The sequence below is a fragment of the Musa acuminata genome, chromosome BXJ1-8 (genome assembly GCF_036884655.1).
Source record: "Musa acuminata AAA Group cultivar baxijiao chromosome BXJ1-8, Cavendish_Baxijiao_AAA, whole genome shotgun sequence".
Taxonomy (NCBI): domain Eukaryota; kingdom Viridiplantae; phylum Streptophyta; class Magnoliopsida; order Zingiberales; family Musaceae; genus Musa; species Musa acuminata.
This window is the reverse complement of record NC_088334.1, coordinates 40,283,061-40,301,259: the sequence shown is the minus strand read 5'-3', so window position 1 is coordinate 40,301,259 and position 18,199 is coordinate 40,283,061. Positions and strand designations below refer to the sequence as shown.

The 18,199-nt window shown below is 51.2% G+C and overlaps 21 non-coding genes and 1 pseudogene across 21 annotated transcripts; all 22 read right to left on the bottom strand.

The window, feature by feature from the left end:
* Positions 1–73: 73 nt before the first annotated feature.
* On the bottom strand, positions 74–192 carry LOC135590505 (5S ribosomal RNA). Its single transcript, XR_010477912.1, has one exon. It is a non-coding gene; the product is annotated as a 5S ribosomal RNA (ribosomal RNA).
* A 544-nt stretch (positions 193–736) lies between these two features.
* Positions 737–855, bottom strand: LOC135589628 (5S ribosomal RNA). Its single transcript, XR_010477034.1, has one exon. It is a non-coding gene; the product is annotated as a 5S ribosomal RNA (ribosomal RNA).
* A 543-nt stretch (positions 856–1,398) lies between these two features.
* LOC135590595 (5S ribosomal RNA) lies at positions 1,399–1,517 on the bottom strand. The gene has a single exon (XR_010478001.1). It is a non-coding gene; the product is annotated as a 5S ribosomal RNA (ribosomal RNA).
* Positions 1,518–2,061: 544 nt separating this feature from the next.
* On the bottom strand, positions 2,062–2,180 carry LOC135589586 (5S ribosomal RNA). Its single transcript, XR_010476993.1, has one exon. It is a non-coding gene; the product is annotated as a 5S ribosomal RNA (ribosomal RNA).
* Positions 2,181–3,287: 1,107 nt separating this feature from the next.
* Positions 3,288–3,406, bottom strand: LOC135590906 (5S ribosomal RNA). Its single transcript, XR_010478309.1, has one exon. It is a non-coding gene; the product is annotated as a 5S ribosomal RNA (ribosomal RNA).
* Positions 3,407–3,950: 544 nt separating this feature from the next.
* Positions 3,951–4,069, bottom strand: LOC135589627 (5S ribosomal RNA). The gene has a single exon (XR_010477033.1). It is a non-coding gene; the product is annotated as a 5S ribosomal RNA (ribosomal RNA).
* A 543-nt stretch (positions 4,070–4,612) lies between these two features.
* LOC135590879 (5S ribosomal RNA) lies at positions 4,613–4,731 on the bottom strand. Its single transcript, XR_010478283.1, has one exon. It is a non-coding gene; the product is annotated as a 5S ribosomal RNA (ribosomal RNA).
* Positions 4,732–5,275: 544 nt separating this feature from the next.
* LOC135589573 (5S ribosomal RNA) lies at positions 5,276–5,394 on the bottom strand. Its single transcript, XR_010476980.1, has one exon. It is a non-coding gene; the product is annotated as a 5S ribosomal RNA (ribosomal RNA).
* Positions 5,395–6,073: 679 nt separating this feature from the next.
* On the bottom strand, positions 6,074–6,192 carry LOC135590187 (5S ribosomal RNA). The gene has a single exon (XR_010477593.1). It is a non-coding gene; the product is annotated as a 5S ribosomal RNA (ribosomal RNA).
* A 544-nt stretch (positions 6,193–6,736) lies between these two features.
* LOC135591492 (5S ribosomal RNA) lies at positions 6,737–6,847 on the bottom strand (annotated as a pseudogene).
* A 544-nt stretch (positions 6,848–7,391) lies between these two features.
* On the bottom strand, positions 7,392–7,510 carry LOC135590556 (5S ribosomal RNA). Its single transcript, XR_010477964.1, has one exon. It is a non-coding gene; the product is annotated as a 5S ribosomal RNA (ribosomal RNA).
* Positions 7,511–8,054: 544 nt separating this feature from the next.
* On the bottom strand, positions 8,055–8,173 carry LOC135589985 (5S ribosomal RNA). Its single transcript, XR_010477392.1, has one exon. It is a non-coding gene; the product is annotated as a 5S ribosomal RNA (ribosomal RNA).
* A 544-nt stretch (positions 8,174–8,717) lies between these two features.
* LOC135590048 (5S ribosomal RNA) lies at positions 8,718–8,836 on the bottom strand. The gene has a single exon (XR_010477455.1). It is a non-coding gene; the product is annotated as a 5S ribosomal RNA (ribosomal RNA).
* Positions 8,837–9,594: 758 nt separating this feature from the next.
* Positions 9,595–9,713, bottom strand: LOC135592000 (5S ribosomal RNA). Its single transcript, XR_010478766.1, has one exon. It is a non-coding gene; the product is annotated as a 5S ribosomal RNA (ribosomal RNA).
* A 543-nt stretch (positions 9,714–10,256) lies between these two features.
* On the bottom strand, positions 10,257–10,375 carry LOC135589626 (5S ribosomal RNA). Its single transcript, XR_010477032.1, has one exon. It is a non-coding gene; the product is annotated as a 5S ribosomal RNA (ribosomal RNA).
* A 544-nt stretch (positions 10,376–10,919) lies between these two features.
* LOC135589906 (5S ribosomal RNA) lies at positions 10,920–11,038 on the bottom strand. Its single transcript, XR_010477313.1, has one exon. It is a non-coding gene; the product is annotated as a 5S ribosomal RNA (ribosomal RNA).
* Positions 11,039–11,582: 544 nt separating this feature from the next.
* Positions 11,583–11,701, bottom strand: LOC135590062 (5S ribosomal RNA). The gene has a single exon (XR_010477469.1). It is a non-coding gene; the product is annotated as a 5S ribosomal RNA (ribosomal RNA).
* Positions 11,702–12,245: 544 nt separating this feature from the next.
* Positions 12,246–12,364, bottom strand: LOC135592074 (5S ribosomal RNA). The gene has a single exon (XR_010478839.1). It is a non-coding gene; the product is annotated as a 5S ribosomal RNA (ribosomal RNA).
* Positions 12,365–12,908: 544 nt separating this feature from the next.
* Positions 12,909–13,027, bottom strand: LOC135590271 (5S ribosomal RNA). Its single transcript, XR_010477678.1, has one exon. It is a non-coding gene; the product is annotated as a 5S ribosomal RNA (ribosomal RNA).
* A 544-nt stretch (positions 13,028–13,571) lies between these two features.
* LOC135591393 (5S ribosomal RNA) lies at positions 13,572–13,690 on the bottom strand. The gene has a single exon (XR_010478503.1). It is a non-coding gene; the product is annotated as a 5S ribosomal RNA (ribosomal RNA).
* A 44-nt stretch (positions 13,691–13,734) lies between these two features.
* On the bottom strand, positions 13,735–13,855 carry LOC135591571 (5S ribosomal RNA). The gene has a single exon (XR_010478568.1). It is a non-coding gene; the product is annotated as a 5S ribosomal RNA (ribosomal RNA).
* Positions 13,856–15,036: 1,181 nt separating this feature from the next.
* On the bottom strand, positions 15,037–15,155 carry LOC135590411 (5S ribosomal RNA). The gene has a single exon (XR_010477819.1). It is a non-coding gene; the product is annotated as a 5S ribosomal RNA (ribosomal RNA).
* Between the last annotated feature and the right edge of the window lie 3,044 nt (positions 15,156–18,199).

The following is an 18,199-nucleotide window of genomic DNA, read 5'->3' as shown; positions in this document are numbered from 1 at the left end:
CATAATGCTGGAAAAATTGAAAAGCTTAAAAGAGAGTTTTAAATAAGTCTTTTGGCCGCTCGGGGCGTAAAAAGAAGTGCAACACGAGGACTTCCCAGGGGGTCACCCATCCTAGTACTACTCTCGCCAAAGCATGCTTAACTTCGGAGTTCTGATGGGATCCGATACTTTAGTGCTGGTATGATCGCACTCGTGTTGTGTGCGTCGTCCCTCGCCTTTGTGCACGTCGCGGACGGCGCATCGACGACCGGAGCCCCGAAACCTCTCGAACGATCTCGGAATCGCCATTGTCGGATCCCTCCGATGCCCACGAGGCCGACCGCGTACCGGACACGGCAAGCGCGCGCCGAAACCATCGGGACTTTCTCGAACGAACTCAGAATCGCTATTGCGGCCCCATTCCGGAAAGCTCTCTCCGAGCCCCACGAGACTGACTGCATAGCGGTCACAGCAAATTCCGAGGCCCAAAACCATCGCCTCGGAGGTCGACGGGAGAGGTTTTGGCCGCTCGGGGCGCAAAAAGGAGTGCAACACGAGGACTTCCCAGGGGGTCACCCATCCTAGAACCATGTCTGGTCATTGTATGTTTTATGAAGAAATTTTTAGATGATGATTTCATTATTCTCCTGCTATATATATGTTAATGACATATTTATTGTTGGCCAAAATGCTGGAAAAATTGAAAAGCTTAAAAGAGAGTTTTAAGTAAGTCTTTTGGCCGCTCGGGGCCCAAAAAGGAGTGCAACACGAGGACTTCCCAGGGGGTCACCCATCCTAGTACTACTCTCGCCCAAGCAAGCTTAACTTCGGAGTTCTGATGGGATCAGGTGCTTTAGTGCTGGTATGATCGCACTCGTTTTGTGTGCGTCGTCCCTCGCCTTTGTGCATGTCGCGGACGGCGCATCGACGACCGGAGCCCCGAAACCTCTCGAACGATCTCGGAATCGCCAGTGTCGGATCCCTCCGATGCCCACGAGGCCTACCGCGTACCGGACACGGCAAGGCGCGCCGAAACCATCGGGACTTTCTCGAACGAACTCGGAATCGCTATTGCGGCCCCATTCCGGAAAGCTCTCTCCGAGCCCCACGAGACTGACAGCGTAGCGGTCACGGCAAATTCCGAGGCCCAAAACCATCGCCTCGGAGGTCGACGGGAGAGGTTTTGGCCGCTCGGGGCGCAAAAAGGAGTGCAACACGAGGACTTCCCAGGGGGTCACCCATCCTAGAACCATGTCTGGTCATTGTATGTTTTATGAAGAAATTTTTAGATGATTATTTCATTATTCTCCTGCTATATATATGTTAATGACATATTTATTGTTGGCCATAATGCTGGAAAAATTGAAAAGCTTAAAAGAGAGTTTTAAGTAAGTCTTTTGGCCGCTCGGGGCGTAAAAAGAAGTGCAACACGAGGACTTCCCAAGGGGTCACCCATCCTAGTACTACTCTCGCCAAAGCATGCTTAACTTCGGAGTTCTGATGGGATCCGATACTTTAGTGCTGGTATGATCGCACTCGTGTTGTGTGCGTCGTCCCTCGCCTTTGTGCACGTCGCGGACGGCGCATCGACGACCGGAGCCCCGAAACCTCTCGAACGATCTCGGAATCGCCATTGTCGGATCCCTCCGATGCCCACGAGGCCGACCGCGTACCGGACACGGCAAGCGCGCGCCGAAACCATCGGGACTTTCTCGAACGAACTCAGAATCGCTATTGCGGCCCCATTCCGGAAAGCTCTCTCCGAGCCCCACGAGTCTGACTGCATAGCGGTCACGGCAAATTCCGAGGCCCAAAACCATCGCCTCGGAGGTCGACGGGAGAGGTTTTGGCCGCTCGGGGCGCAAAAAGGAGTGCAACACGAGGACTTCCCAGGGGGTCACCCATCCTAGAACCATGTCTGGTCATTGTATGTTTTATGAAGAAATTTTTACATGATGATTTCATTATTCTCCTGCTATATATATGTTAATGACATATTTATTGTTGGCCATAATGCTGGAAAAATTGAAAAGCTTAAAAGAGAGTTTTAAGTAAGTCTTTTGGCCGCTCGGGGCGCAAAAAGGAGTGCAACACGAGGACTTCCCAGGGGGTCACCCAACTTAGTACTACTCTCGCCCAAGCACGCTTAACTTCGGAGTTCTGATGGGATCCGGTGCTTTAGTGCTGGTATGATCGCACTCGTTTACTGTGCGTCGTCCCTCGCCTTTGTGCACGTCGCGGACGGCGCATCGACGACCGGAGCCCCGAAACCTCTCGAACGATCTCGGAATCGCCATTGTCGGATCCCTCCGATGCCCACGAGGCCGACCGCGTACCGGACATGGCAAGCGCGCGCCGAAACCATCGGGACTTTCTCGAACGAACTCGGAATCGCTATTGCGGCCCCATTCCGGAAAGCTCTCTCCGAGCCCCACGAGACTGACTGCGTAGCGGTCACGGCAAATTCCGAGGCCCAAAACCATCGCCTCGGAGGTCGACGGGAGAGGTTTTGGCCGCTCGGGGCGCAAAAAGGAGTGCAACACGAGGACTTCCCAGGGGGTCACCCATCCTAGAACCATGTCTGGTCATTGTATGTTTTATGAAGAAATTTTTAGATGATGATTTCATTATTCTCCTGCTAAATATATGTTAATGGGGCGCAAAAAGGAGTGCAACACGAGGACTTCCCAGGGGGTCACCCATCCTAGAACCATGTCTGGTCATTGTATGTTTTATGAAGAAATTTTTAGATGATGATTTCATTATTCTCCTGCTATATATATGTTAATGACATATTTATTGTTGGCCATAATGCTGGAAAAATTGAAAAGCTTAAAAGAGAGTTTTAAGTAAGTCTTTTGGCCGCTCGGGGCGCAAAAAGGAGTGCAACACGAGGACTTCCCAGGGGGTCACCCATCCTAGAACCATGTCTGGTCATTGTATGTTTTATGAAGAAATTTTTAGATGATGATTTCATTATTCTCCTGCTATATATATGTTAATGACATATTTATTGTTGGCCATAATGCTGGAAAAATTGAAAAGCTTAAAAGAGAGTTTTAAGTAAGTCTTTTGGCCGCTCGGGGCGCAAAAAGGAGTGCAACACGAGGACTTCCCAGGGGGTCACCCATCCTAGAACCATGTCTGGTCATTGTATCTTTTATGAAGAAATTTTTAGATGATGATTTCATTATTCTCCTGCTATATATATGTTAATGACATATTTATTGTTGGCCAAAATGCTGGAAAAATTGAAAAGCTTAAAAGAGTGTTTTAAGTTAGTCTTTTGGCCGCTCGGGGCACAAAAAGGAGTGCAACACGAGGACATCCCAGGAGGTCACCCATCCTAGTACTAATCTCGCCCAAGCACGCTTAACTTAGGAATTCTTATGGGATCCGGTGCTTTAGTGCTGGTATGATCGAACTCATTTTGTGTGCGTCGTCCCTCGCCATTGTGCACGTCGCGGACGGCGCATCGACGACCGGAGCCCCGAAACCTCTCGAACTATCTCGGAATCGCCATTGTCGGATCCCTCCGATGCCCACGAGGCCGACCGCGTACCGGACACGGCAAGCGCGCGCCGAAACCAAAGGGACTTTCTCGAACGAACTCGGAATCGCTATTGCGACCCCATTCCGGAAAGCTCTCTCCGAGCCCCACGAGACTGACAGCGTAGCGGTCACGGCAAATTCCGAGGCCCAAAACCATCGCCTCGGAGGTCGACGGGAGAGGTTTTGGCCGCTCGGGGCGCAAAAGGGAGTGCAACACGAGGACTTCCCAGGGGGTCACCCATCCTAGAACCATGTCTGGTCATTGTATGTTTTATGAAGAAATTTTTAGATGATGATTTCATTATTCTCCTGCTATATATATGTTAATGACATATTTATTGTTGGCCAAAATGCTGGAAAAATTGAAAAGCTTAAAAGAGAGTTTTAAGTAAGTCTTTTGGCCGCTCGGGGCCCAAAAAGGAGTGCAACACGAGGACTTCCCAGGGGGTCACCCATCCTAGTACTACTCTCGCCCAAGCAAGCTTAACTTCGGAGTTCTGATGGGATCAGGTGCTTTAGTGCTGGTATGATCGCACTCGTTTTGTGTGCGTCGTCCCTCGCCTTTGTGCATGTCGCGGACGGCGCATCGACGACCGGAGCCCCGAAACCTCTCGAACGATCTCGGAATCGCCAGTGTCGGATCCCTCCGATGCCCACGAGGCCGACCGCGTACCGGACACGGCAAGGCGCGCCGAAACCATCGGGACTTTCTCGAACGAACTCGGAATCGCTATTGCGGCCCCATTCCGGAAAGCTCTCTCCGAGCCCCACGAGACTGACAGCGTAGCGGTCACGGCAAATTCCGAGGCCCAAAACCATCGCCTCGGAGGTCGACGGGAGAGGTTTTGGCCGCTCGGGGCGCAAAAAGGAGTGCAACACGAGGACTTCCCAGGGGGTCACCCATCCTAGAACCATGTCTGGTCATTGTATGTTTTATGAAGAAATTTTTAGATGATAATTTCATTATTCTCCTGCTATATATATGTTAATGACATATTTATTGTTGGCCATAATGCTGGAAAAATTGAAAAGCTTAAAAGAGAGTTTTAAGTAAGTCTTTTGGCCGCTCGGGGCGTAAAAAGAAGTGCAACACGAGGACTTCCCAGGGGGTCACCCATCCTAGTACTACTCTCGCCAAAGCATGCTTAACTTCGGAGTTCTGATGGGATCAGATACTTTAGTGCTGGTATGATCGCACTCGTGTTGTGTGCGTCGTCCCTCGCCTTTGTGCACGTCGCGGACGGCGCATCGACGACCGGAGCCCCGAAACCTCTCGAACGATCTCGGAATCGCCATTGTCTGATCCCTCCGATGCCCACGAGGCCGACCGCGTACCGGACACGGCAAGCGCGCGCCGAAACCATCGGGACTTTCTCGAACGAACTCAGAATCGCTATTGCGGCCCCATTCCGGAAAGCTCTCTCCGAGCCCCACGAGACTGACTGCATAGCGGTCACGGCAAATTCCGAGGCCCAAAACCATCGCCTCGGAGGTCGACGGGAGAGGTTTTGGCCGCTCGGGGCGCAAAAAGGAGTGCAACACGAGGACTTCCCAGGGGGTCACCCATCCTAGAACCATGTCTGGTCATTGTATGTTTTATGAAGAAATTTTTACATGATGATTTCATTATTCTCCTGCTATATATATGTTAATGACATATTTATTGTTGGCCATAATGCTGGAAAAATTGAAAAGCTTAAAAGAGAGTTTTAAGTAAGTCTTTTGGCCGCTCGGGGCGCAAAAAGGAGTGCAACACGAGGACTTCCCAGGGGGTCACCCAACTTAGTACTACTCTCGCCCAAGCACGCTTAACTTCGGAGTTCTGATGGGATCCGGTGCTTTAGTGCTGGTATGATCGCACTCGTTTACTGTGCGTCGTCCCTCGCCTTTGTGCACGTCGCGGACGGCGCATCGACGACCGGAGCCCCGAAACCTCTCGAACGATCTCGGAATCGCCATTGTCGGATCCCTCCGATGCCCACGAGGCCGACCGCGTACCGGACATGGCAAGCGCGCGCCGAAACCATCGGGACTTTCTCGAACGAACTCGGAATCGCTATTGCGGCCCCATTCCGGAAAGCTCTCTCCGAGCCCCACGAGACTGACTGCGTAGCTGTCACGGCAAATTCCGAGGCCCAAAACCATCGCCTCGGAGGTCGACGGGAGAGGTTTTGGCCGCTCGGGGCGCAAAAAGGAGTGCAACACGAGGACTTCCCAGGGGGTCACCCATCCTAGAACCATGTCTGGTCATTGTATGTTTTATGAAGAAATTTTTAGATGATGATTTCATTATTCTCCTGCTAAATATATGTTAATGGGGCGCAAAAAGGAGTGCAACACGAGGACTTCCCAGGGGGTCACCCATCCTAGAACCATGTCTGGTCATTGTATGTTTTATGAAGAAATTTTTAGATGATGATTTCATTATTCTCCTGCTATATATATGTTAATGACATATTTATTGTTGGCCAAAATGCTGGAAAAATTGAAAAGCTTAAAAGAGAGTTTTAAGTTAGTCTTATGGCCGCTCGGGGCACAAAAAGGAGTGCAACACGAGGACATCCCAGGAGGTCACCCATCCTAGTACTACTCACACCCAAGCAGGCTTAACTTCGGAGTTCTGATGGGATCCGGTGCTTTAGTGCTGGTATGATCGCACTCGTTTTGTTTGCGTCGTCCCTCGCCTTTGTGCACGTCGCGGACGGCGCATCGACGACCGGAGCCCCGAAACCTCTCGAACGATCTCGGAATCGCCATTGTCGGATCCCTCCGATGCCCACGAGGCCGACCGCGTACCGGACACGGCAAGCGCGCGCCGAAACCATCGGGACTTTCTCGAACGAACTCGGAATCGCTATTGCGGCCCCATTCTGGAAAGCTCTCTCCGAGCCCCACGAGACTGACTTCGTAACGGTCACGGCAAATTCCGAGGCCCAAAACCATCGCCTCGGAGGTCGACGGGAGAGGTTTTGGCCGCTCGGGGCGCAAAAAGGAGTGCAACACGAGGACTTCCCAGGGGGTCACCCATCCTAGAACCATGTCTGGTCATTGTATGTTTTATGAAGAAATTTTTAGATGATGATTTCATTATTCTCCTGCTATATATATGTTAATGACATATTTATTGTTGGCCATAATGCTGGAAAAATTGAAAAGCTTAAAAGAGAGTTTTAAGTAAGTCTTTTGGCCGCTCGGGGCGCAAAAAGGAGTGCAACACGAGGACTTCCCAGGGGGTCACCCATCCTAATACTACTCTCGCCCAAGCACGCTTAACTTCGGAGTTCTGATGGGATCCGGTGCTGGTATGATCGCACTCGTTTTGTGTGCGTCGTTCCTCGCCTTTGTGCACGTCGCGGACGGCGCATCGACGACCGGAGCCCCGAAACCTCTCGAACGATCTCGGAATCGCCATTGTCGGATCCCTCCGATGCCCACGAGGCCGACCGCGTACCGGACACAGCAAGCGCGCGCCGAAACCATCGGGACTATCTCGAACGAACTCGGAATCGCTATTGCGGCCCCATTCCGGAAAGCTCTCTCCGAGCCCCACGAGACTGACTGCGTAGCGGTCACGGCAAATTCCGAGGCCCAAAACCATCGCCACGGAGGTCGACGGGAGAGGTTTTGGCCGCTCGGGGCGCAAAAAGGAGTGCAACACGAGGACTTCCCAGGGGGTCACCCATCCTAGAACCATGTCTGGTCATTGTATGTTTTATCAAGAAATTTTTAGATGATGATTTCATTATTCTCCTGCTATATATATGTTAATGACATATTTATTGTTGGCCATAATGCTGGAAAAATTGAAAAGCTTAAAAGAGAGTTTTAAGTAAGTCTTTTGGCCGTTCGGGGCGCAAAATGGAGTGCAACACGATGACTTCCCAGGGGGTCACCCATCCTAGTACTACTCTCGACCAAGCACGCTTGACTTCAGAGTTCTGATGGGATCCGGTGCTTTAGTGCTGGTATGATCGCACTAGTTTTGTGTGCGTCGTCCCTCGCCTTTGTGCACGTCGCGGACGGCGCATCGACGACCGGAGCCCCGAAACCTCTCGAACGATCTCGGAATCGCCATTGTCGGATCCCTCCGATGCCCACGAGGCCGACCGCGTACCGGACACGGCAAGCGCGCGCCGAAACCATCGGGACTTTCTCGAACGAACTCAGAATCGCTATTGCGGCCCCATTCCGGAAAGCTCTCTCCGAGCCCCACGAGACTGACTGCGTAGCGGTCACGGCAAATTCCGAGGCCCAAAACCATCGCCTCGGAGGTCGACGGGAGAGGTTTTGGCCGCTCGGGGCGCAAAAAGGAGTGCAACACGAGGACTTCCCAAGGGGTCACCCATCCTAGAACCATGTCTGGTCATTGTATGTTTTATGAAGAAATTTGTAGATGATGATTTCATTATTCTCCTGCTATATATATGTTAATGACATATTTATTGTTGGCCATAATGCTGGAAAAATTGAAAAGCTTAAAAGAGAGTTTTAAGTAAGTCTTTTGGCCGCTCGGGGCGCAAAAAGGAGTGCCACACGAGGACTTCCCAGGGGGTCACCCATCCTAGTACTACTCTCGCCCAAGCAGGCTTAACTTCGGAGTTCTGATGTGATCCGGTGCTTTAGTGCTGGTATGATCGCACTCGTTTTGTGTGCGTCGTCCCTCGCCTTTGTGCACGTCGCGGACGGCACATCGACGACCGAAGCCCCGAAACCTCTCGAACGATCTCGGAATCGCCATTGTCGGATCCCTCCGATGCCCACGAGGCCGACCGCGTACCGGACACGGCAAGCACGCGCCGAAACCATCGGGACTTTCTCGAACGAACTCGGAATCGCTATTGCGGCCCCATTCCGGAAAGCTCTCTCCGAGCCCCACGAGACTGACTGCGTAGCGGTCACGGCAAATTCCGAGGCCCAAAACCATCGCCTCGGAGTTCGACGGGAGAGGTTTTGGCCGCTCGGGGCGCAAAAAGGAGTGCAACACGAGGACTTCCTAGGGGGTCACCCATCCTAGAACCATGTCTGGTCATTGTATGTTTTATGAAGAAATTTTTAGATGATGATTTCATTATTCTCCTGCTATATATATGTTAATGACATATTTATTGTTGGCCATAATGCTGGAAAAATTGAAAAGCTTAAAAGAGAGTTTTAAGTAAGTCTTTTGGCCGCTCGGGGCGCAAAAAGGAGTGCAAAACGAGGACTTCCCAGGGGGTCACCCATCCTAGTACTACTCTCGCCCAAGCAGGCTTAACTTCGGAGTTCTGATGTGATCCGGTGCTTTAGTACTGGTATGATCGCACTCGTTTTATGCGCGTCGTCCCTCGCCTTTGTTCACGTCGCGGACGGCGCATCGACGACCGGAGCCCCGAAACCTCTCGAACGATCTCGGAATCGCCATTGTCGGATCCCTCCGATGCCCACGAGGCCGACCGCGTACCAGACACGGCAAGCGCGCGCCGAAACCATCGGGACTTTCTCGAACGAACTCGGAATCGCTATTGCGGCCCCATTCCGGAAAGCTCTCTCCGAGCCCCACGAGACTGACTGCGTAGCGGTCACGGCAAATTCCGAGGCCCAAAACCATCGCCTCGGAGGTCGACGGGAGAGGTTTTTGCCGCTCGGGGCGCAAAAGGGAGTGCAACACGAGGACTTCCCAGGGGGTCACCCATCCTAGAACCATGTCTGGTCATTGTATGTTTTATGAAGAAATTTTTAGATGATGATTTCATTATTCTCCTGCTATATATATGTTAATGAAATATTTATTGTTGGCCATAATGCTGGAAAAATTGAAAAGCTTAAAAGAGAGTTTTATGTAAGTCTTTTGGCCGCTCGGGGCCCAAAAAGGAGTGCAACACGAGGACTTCCCAGGGGGTCACCCATCCTAGAACCATGTCTGGTCATTGTATGTTTTATGAAGAAATTTTTAGATGATCATTTCATTATTCTCCTGCTATATATATGTTAATGACATATTTATTGTTGGCCAGAATGCTAGAAAAATTGAAAAGCTTAAAAGAGAGTTTTAAGTAAGTCTTTTGGCCGCTCGGGGCGCAAAAAGGAGTGCAACACGAGGACTTCCCAGGGGGTCACCCATTCTAGTACTACTCTCGCCCAAGCATGCTTAACTTCGGAGTTCTGATGGGATCCGGTGCTTTAGTGCTGGTATGATCGCACTCGTTTTGTGTGCGTCGTCCCTCGCCTTTATGCACGTCGCGGACGGCACATCGACGACCGGAGCCCCGAAACCTCTCGAACGATCTCGGAATCGCCATTGTCGGATCCCTCCGATGCCCACGAGGCCGACCGCGTACCGGACACGGCAAGCGCGCACCGAAACCATCGGGACTTTCTCGAACGAACTCGGAATCGCTATTGCGGCCCCATTCCGGAAAGCTCTCTCCGAGCCCCACGAGTCTGACTGCATAGCGGTCACGGCAAATTCCGAGGCCCAAAACCATCGCCTCGGAGGTCGACGGGAGAGGTTTTGGCCGCTCGGGGCGCAAAAAGGAGTGCAACACGAGGACTTCCCAGGGGGTCACCCATCCTAGAACCATGTCGGTCATTGTATGTTTTATGAAGAAATTTTTACATGATGATTTCATTATTCTCCTGCTATATATATGTTAATGACATATTTATTGTTGGCCATAATGCTGGAAAAATTGAAAAGCTTAAAAGAGAGTTTTAAGTAAGTCTTTTGGCCGCTCGGGGCCCAAAAAGGAGTGCAACACGAGGACTTCCCAGGGGGTCACCCATCCTAGTACTACTCTCGCCCAAGCAAGCTTAACTTCGGAGTTCTGATGGGATCAGGTGCTTTAGTGCTGGTATGATCGCACTCGTTTTGTGTGCGTCGTCCCTCGCCTTTGTGCATGTCGCGGACGGCGCATCAACGACCGGAGCCCCGAAACCTCTCGAACGATCTCGGAATCGCCAGTGTCGGATCCCTCCGATGCCCACGAGGCCGACCGCGTACCGGACATGGCAAGCGCGCGCCGAAACCATCGGGACATTCTCGAATGAACTCGGAATCGCTATTGCGGCCCCATTCCGGAAAGCTCTCTCCGAGCCCCACGAGACTGACTGCGTAGCGGTCACGGCAAATTCCGAGGCCCAAAACCATCGCCTCGGAGGTCGACGGGAGAGGTTTTGGCCGCTCGGGGCGCAAAAAGGAGTGCAACACGAGGACTTCCCAAGGGGTCACCCATCCTAGAACCATGTCTGGTCATTGTATGTTTTATGAAGAAATTTTTAGATGATGATTTCATTATTCTCCTGCTATATATATGTTAATGACGTATTTATTGTTGGCCATAATTCTGGAAAAATTGAAAAGCTTAAAAGAGAGTTTTAAGTAAGTCTTTTGGCCGCTCGGGGCCCAAAAAGGAGTCCAACACGAGGACTTCCCAGGGGGTCACCCATCCTAGTACTACTCTCGCCCAAGCAAGCTTAACTTCGGAGTTCTGATGGGATCCGGTGCTTTAGTGCTGGTATGATCGCACTCATTTTGTGTGCGTCGTCCCTCGCCTTTGTGCACGTCGCGGACGGCGCATCGACGACCGGAGCCCCGAAACCTCTCTAACGATCTTGGAATCGGCATTGTCGGATCCCTCCGATGCCCACGAGGCCGACCGCGTACCGGACACGGCAAGCGCGCGCCGAAACCATCGGGACTTTCTCGAACGAACTCGGAATCGCTATTGCGGCCCCATTCCGGAAAGCTCTCTCCGAGCCCCACGAGACTGACTGCGTAGCGGTCACGGCAAATTCCGAGGCCCAAAACCATCGCCTCGGAGTTCGACGGGAGAGGTTTTGGCCGCTCGGGGCGCAAAAAGGAGTGCAACACGAGGACTTCCTAGGGGGTCACCCATCCTAGAACCATGTCTGGTCATTGTATGTTTTATGAAGAAATTTTTAGATGATGATTTCATTATTCTCCTGCTATATATATGTTAATGACATATTTATTGTTGGCCATAATGCTGGAAAAATTGAAAAGCTTAAAAGAGAGTTTTAAGTAAGTCTTTTGGCCGCTCGGGGCGCAAAAAGGAGTGCAACACGAGGACTTCCCAGGGGGTCACCCATCCTAGTACTACTCTCGCCCAAGCAGGCTTAACTTCGGAGTTCTGATGGGATCCGGTGCTTTATTGCTGGTATGATCGCACTCGTTTTGTGTGCGTCGTCCCTCGCCTTTGTTCACGTCGCGGACGGCGCATCGACGACCGGAGCCCCGAAACCTCTCGAACGATCTCGGAATCGCCATTGTCGGATCCTTCCGATGCCCACGAGGCTGACCGCGTACCGGACACGGCAAGCGCGCGCCGAAACCATCGGGACTTTCTCGAACGAACTCGGAATCGCTATTGCGGCCCCATTCCGGAAAGCTCTCTCCGAGCCCCACGAGACTGACTGCGTAGCGGTCACGGCAAATTCCGAGGCCCAAAACCATCGCCTCGGAGGTCGACGGGAGAGGTTTTGGCCGCTCGGGGCGCAAAAGGGAGTGCAACACGAGGACTTCCCAGGGGGTCACCCATCCTAGAACCATGTCTGGTCATTGTATGTTTTATGAAGAAATTTTTAGATGATGATTTCATTATTCTCCTGCTATATATATGTTAATGACGTATTTATTGTTGGCCATAATGCTGGAAAAATTGAAAAGCTTAAAAGAGAGTTTTAAGTAAGTCTTTTGGCCGCTCGGGGCCCAAAAAGGAGTGCAACACGAGGACTTCACAGGTGGTCACCCATCCTAGTACTACTCTCGCCCAAGCAAGCTTAACTTCGGAGTTCTGATGGGATCCGGTGCTTTAGTGCTGGTATGATCGCACTCGTTTTGTGTGCGTCTTCCCTTGCCTTTGTGCACGTCGCGGACGGCGCATCGACGACCGGAGCCTCGAAACCTCTCGAACGATCTCGGAATCGCCATTGTCGGATCCCTCCGATGCCCACAAGGCCGACCGCGTACCGGACACGGCAAGTGCACGCCCAAACCATCGGGACTTTCTCGAACGAACTCAGAATCGCTATTGCGGCCCCATTCCGGAAAGCTCTCTCCGAGCCCCACGAGACTGACTGCGTAGCGGTCACGACAAATTCCGAGGCCCAAAACCATCGCCTCGGAGGTCGACGGGAGAGGTTTTGGCCGCTCGGGGCGCAAAAAGGAGTGCAACACGAGGACTTCCCAAGGGGTCACCCATCCTAGAACCATGTCTGGTCATTGTATGTTTTATGAAGAAATTTTTAGATGATGATTTCATTATTCTCCTGCTATATATATGTTAATGACGTATTTATTGTTGGCCATAATTCTGGAAAAATTGAAAAGCTTAAAAGAGAGTTTTAAGTAAGTCTTTTGGCCGCTCGGGGCCCAAAAAGGAGTCCAACACGAGGACTTCCCAGGGGGTCACCCATCCTAGTACTACTCTCGCCCAAGCAAGCTTAACTTTGGAGTTCTGATGGGATCCGGTGCTTTAGTGCTGGTATGATCGCACTCATTTTGTGTGCGTCGTCCCTCGCCTTTGTGCACGTCGCGGACGGCGCATCGACGACCGGAGCCCCGAAACCTCTCCAACGATCTCGGAATCGCCATTGTCGGATCCCTCCGATGCCCACGAGGCCGACCGCGTACCGGACATGGCAAGCGCGCGTCGAAACCTTCGGGACTTTCTCGAACGAACTCGAAATCGCTATTGCGGCCCCATTCCGGAAAGCTCTCTCCGAGCCCCACGAGACTGACTGCATAGCGGTCACGGCAAATTCCGAGGCCCAAAACCATCGCCTCGGAGGTCGACGGGAGAGGTTTTGGCCGCTCGGGGCGCAAAAAGGAGTGCAACACGAGAACTTCCCAAGGGGTCACCCATCCTAGAACCATGTCTGGTCATTGTATGTTTTATGAAGAAATTTTTAGATTATGATTTCATTATTCTCCTGCTATATATATGTTAATGACATATTTATTGTTGGCCATAATGCTGGAAAAATTGAAAAGCTTAAAAGAGAGTTTTAAGTAAGTCTTTTGGACGCTCGGGGCACAAAAAGGAGTGCAACACGAGGACTTCCCAGGTGGTCACCCATCCTAGTACTACTCTCGCCCAAACACGCTTAACTTCGTAGTTCTGATGGGATCCGAAGCTTTAGTGCTGGTCTGATAGAACTCTTTTTGTTTTCGTCGTCCCTCGCCTTTGTTCACGTCGCGGACGGCGCATCGACGACCGGAGGACTTCCCAGGTGGTCACCCATCCTAGTACTACTCTCGCCCAAGCACGCTTAACTTCGTAGTTCTGATGGGATCCGGTGCTTTAGTGCTGGTATGATCGAATTCATTTTATTTGCGTCGTCCCTCTCCTTTGTTCACGTCGCGGACAGTGCATCGACGACTGGAGCCCCGAAACCTCTCCAACGATCTCGGAATCGCCATTGTCGGATCCCTCCGATGCCCACGAGGCCGACCGCGTACCGGACACGGCAAGCGCGCGTCGAAACCATCGGGACTTTCTCCAATGAACTCGAAATCGCTATTGCGGCCTCATTCCGGAAAGCTCTCTCCGAGCCCCACGAGACTGACTGCGTAGCGGTCACGGCAAATTCCGTGGCCCAAAACCATCGCCTCGGAGGTCGACGGGAGAGGTTTTGGCCGCTCGGGGCGCAAAAAGGAGTGCAACACGAGAACTTCCCAGGGGGTCACCCATCCTAGAACCATGTCTGGTCATTGTATGTTTTATGAAGAAATTTTTAGATGATGATTTCATTATTCTCCTGCTATATATATGTTAATGACGTATTTATTGTTGGCCATAATGCTGGAAAAATTGAAAAGCTTAAAAGAGAGTTTTAAGTAAGTCTTTTGGCCGCTCGGGGCGCAAATAGGAGTGCAACACGAGGACTTCCCAGGGGATCACCCATCCTAGTAATACTCTCGCCCAAGCGTGCGGTGCTTTAGTGCTGGTATGATCGAACTCGTTTTCTTTGCGTCGTCCCTCGCCTTTGTGCACGTCGCGGACGGCGCATCGACGACCGGAGCCCCGAAACCTCTCGAACGATCTCGGAATTGCCATTGTCGGATCCCTCCGATGCCCACGAGGCCGACCGCGTACCGGACACGGCAAGCGCGCGTCGAAACCATCGGGACTTTCTCGAACGAACTCGAAATCGCTATTGCGGCTCCATTCCGGAAAGCTCTCTCCGAGCCCCACGAGACTGACTGCGTAGCGTTCACGGCAAATTCCGAGGCCCAAAACCATCGCCTCAGAGGTCGACGGGAGAGGTTTTGGCCGCTCGGGGCGCAAAAAGGAGTGCAACACGAGAACTTCCCAGGGGGTCACCCATCCTAGAACCATGTCTGGTCATTGTATGTTTTATGAAGAAATTTTTAGATGATGATTTCATTATTCTCCTGCTATATTTATGTTAATGACATATTTATTGTTGGCCATAATGCTGGAAAAATTGAAAAGCTTAAAAGAGAGTTTTAAGTAAGTCTTTTGGCCGCTCGGGGCGCAAAAAGGAGTGCAACACGAGGACTTCCCAGGTGGTCACACATCCTAGTACTACTCTCGCCCAAGCACGCTTAACTTCGGAGTTCTGATGGGATCCGATGCTTTAGTGCTGGTCTGATAGCACTCTTTTTGTTTGCGTCGACCCTCGCCTTTGTTCACGTCGCGGACGACGCATCGACGACCGGAGCCCCGAAACCTCTCGAACGATCTCGGAATCGCCATTGTCGGATCCCTCCGATGCCCACGAGGCCGACCGCGTACCGGACACGGCAAGCGCGCGCCGAAACCATCGGGACTTTCTCGAACGAACTCGGAATCGCTATTGTGGCCCCATTCCGGAAAGCTCTCTCCGAGCCCCACGAGACTGACTGCGTAGCGGTCACGGCAAATTCCGAGGCCCAAAACCATCGCCTCGGAGGTCGACGGGAGAGGTTTTGGCCGCTCGTGGCGCAAAAGGGAGTGCAACATGTTGAATCTCGGATTTTGATGATGAAGTCAATTGTCATTTGTTGTCTAATCTATGTGTTGAGATAAGTGTGCAGGATTAACTACGATAAGAGTAAGACAAGCAGCAGGTGTTGCGCCGGAGTCAAGATCATGAACACGTTGGGAGTTCGAGAGTTCGACGGAAGTTCGGACGGTCGTCGGAGGTTCAGCGAGGACAGATCCGAGAAGTCCAGAAGCTTGCCAAGCGAAGCTCGTCAGAACTCGCCAAGTGGATCGTCGCAAAGTCCAGGAGTATGCCGGATGTCCGCAGAAGGATCACCGAGGGTTATCGGTTGATCGACGGAAGTTGGCCGGAAACTCGCCGGAAGAAGCGATTGACGCATCGGAGCAAAGCTGCAGAAGTTGTCTTAGAGTTAATCGTAGTTAGCATGATGATTAAGCATGAAAATGGGAGGTGATCCCATTAGCTTAATCTTGGGGCAATTGGGCCCCTGAAAAGATTCAAAGTGGGCCGAATGGAGTGAACCATTCGGACCCTGATTGCACCAGGAGGTGCAACCGCCCCAGCCAGGAGGTGCAACCGCCTGGGCTGTGGGGTTGGGAGGTGCAACCGCCCCAGCCAGGAGGTGCAACCGCCTGGGCTGTGGGGTTGGGAGGTGCAACCGCCCCAACCAGGAGGTGCAACCGCCAGGGCTGCGAGGCTGGGAGGTGCAACCGCCCCAGCCGAGAGGTGCAACCGCCCAGAGCTCAGTCTACGAGCTAGACTGGGCGGTGCAACCTCCTCTGCCAAGAGGTAGCACCGCCAGAGCTCAAGTTTCGAGCTCTGCCAGGCGATGCAACCACCAAGCTCAGTCTTCGAGCTCTGGCAGAGAGGTGCATCAGCCTGAGCTCAGTCTCGAGCTCTGCCAGGTGATACAATCACCGAGCTCAGTCTTCGAGCTCTGGCAGAGAGGTGCATCAGCCTGAGCTCAGTTTGGAGCTCTGCCAGGTGATGCAACCACCGAGCTCAGTTTCGAGCTCTGCCAGGTGATGCAATCACCAAGCTCAGTCTTCGAGCTCTGCCAGGTGATGCAACCATCGAGCTCAGTCTTCGAGCTCTGGCAGAGAGAAGCAATCGCCTGAGCTCAGTCTTCGAGCTCTGCCAGGCGGTGCCACCTCTCCAGTCAAGAGGTGCAACCGCCTGATCCCAGAATTCTGGGATTTGATCGATTTGATCGTTTTGAGCTCCAAATTTGAACTGGGTTGGGGCCTATAAATACCCCACCCATTCAGCACTGAAGAGAAACAGATCCACACCGAATTCTTGATCTTTTCAGTGATTCTAAGAGCTCAAATTTGTGTAAAGTCCTAAAGTTCTCCTCCTTCTGTTCTTCAAGTCTTGAGTTGTAAAGAGAGGAGAGAAAGGATCTGTAAAGGTTGTCTCCTGAGCCTGTCAAAAGGAGAGAAACTGTAAAAGGGCAGTTAGCCTTCGCCCATTGAAGGAAGGCAGCTAGTTGACGTCGGCAACCTCGTCGGTGGAGGAAGCCAAAAGTGGAGTAGGTCAAGGCTGACCGAACCACTCTAAATCTCTGGTTTGCGTTTATTTTTGAGCACTTTATCATTACTGCAAACCTCCTCCATTACTACTGCTCTCTGCGCTTTCACGAACAAGTTCTAAGTGCTGTTCTTTCAGAATCTGCATTCAAACGTAAATCGTGTTTTCATACGATCTTCACACTGCAGTTTACGCTTACATTCGGACTCCATTTATAACTGCAAATTGCTTTCTACGTGAAACGCTTTTCAAGGTTCAAAACTGCTTTTAAACGCAAAACTACATTTAGACGTAAATCTGAGTTTAGACGTAAATCTGCGTTTAGACGTAAAACTACGTTTAGACGTAAATCTACGTTTAGACGTAAAACTGCGTTTAGACGTAAATCTGAGTTTAGACGTAAACTGCGCTTAGACGCAAAACTGCGCTTAGACGCAAACTGTGTTCAGACGCAAACTGCGCTTAGACGCAATCTGCGCTTAGACGCAAACTACACTTAGATACAAACTGAGAATTAGCTTTTGCATCATAATAGTTTTTATTGAACGAACGCAGCTTTTGGTTTTTAATCGCTGTAAGATTTCCGCTGCACTAATTCACCCCCCCCCCCCTCTTAGTGCTCTCGATCCTAACAATTGGTATCAGAGCCCGGTTAACTCTCAAAAGGATTAAAACCCAAGAGAGATGGCTTACGCCGGAAACCAAGAGGGCCATTCTATTACACGTCCACCCATGTTTAATGGGACGGACTACACCTACTGGAAAACCCGAATGAGGATCTTTCTTATTTCTATGGATTTTGAATTATGGAATCTTGTCGAGAATGGTTTTTCAAAGTCTTCTCTTCCAATGATCGATTGGAATGATTTGGAGAAGAAGGCTTTCGCTCTAAATGCAAAGGCTATGAATGCCTTATTTTGTGCACTCGATAAAAACGAGTTTAACCGTGTTTCAACTTGTGAAACTGCATTTGATATTTGGCACACACTCGAAGTGACCCATGAGGGCACAAGTAGAGTAAAAGAGTCAAAAATCAATTTGCTGTTACACTCTTTCGAACTCTTTCGGATGAAACCGAGTGAAACCATTGGCGACATGTTTACCCGTTTCACGGATGTCGTCAACGGTTTAAAAGGACTCGGAAAGAGCTTTTCGGATTTTGAGCTTGTTAATAAGATACTAAGATCCC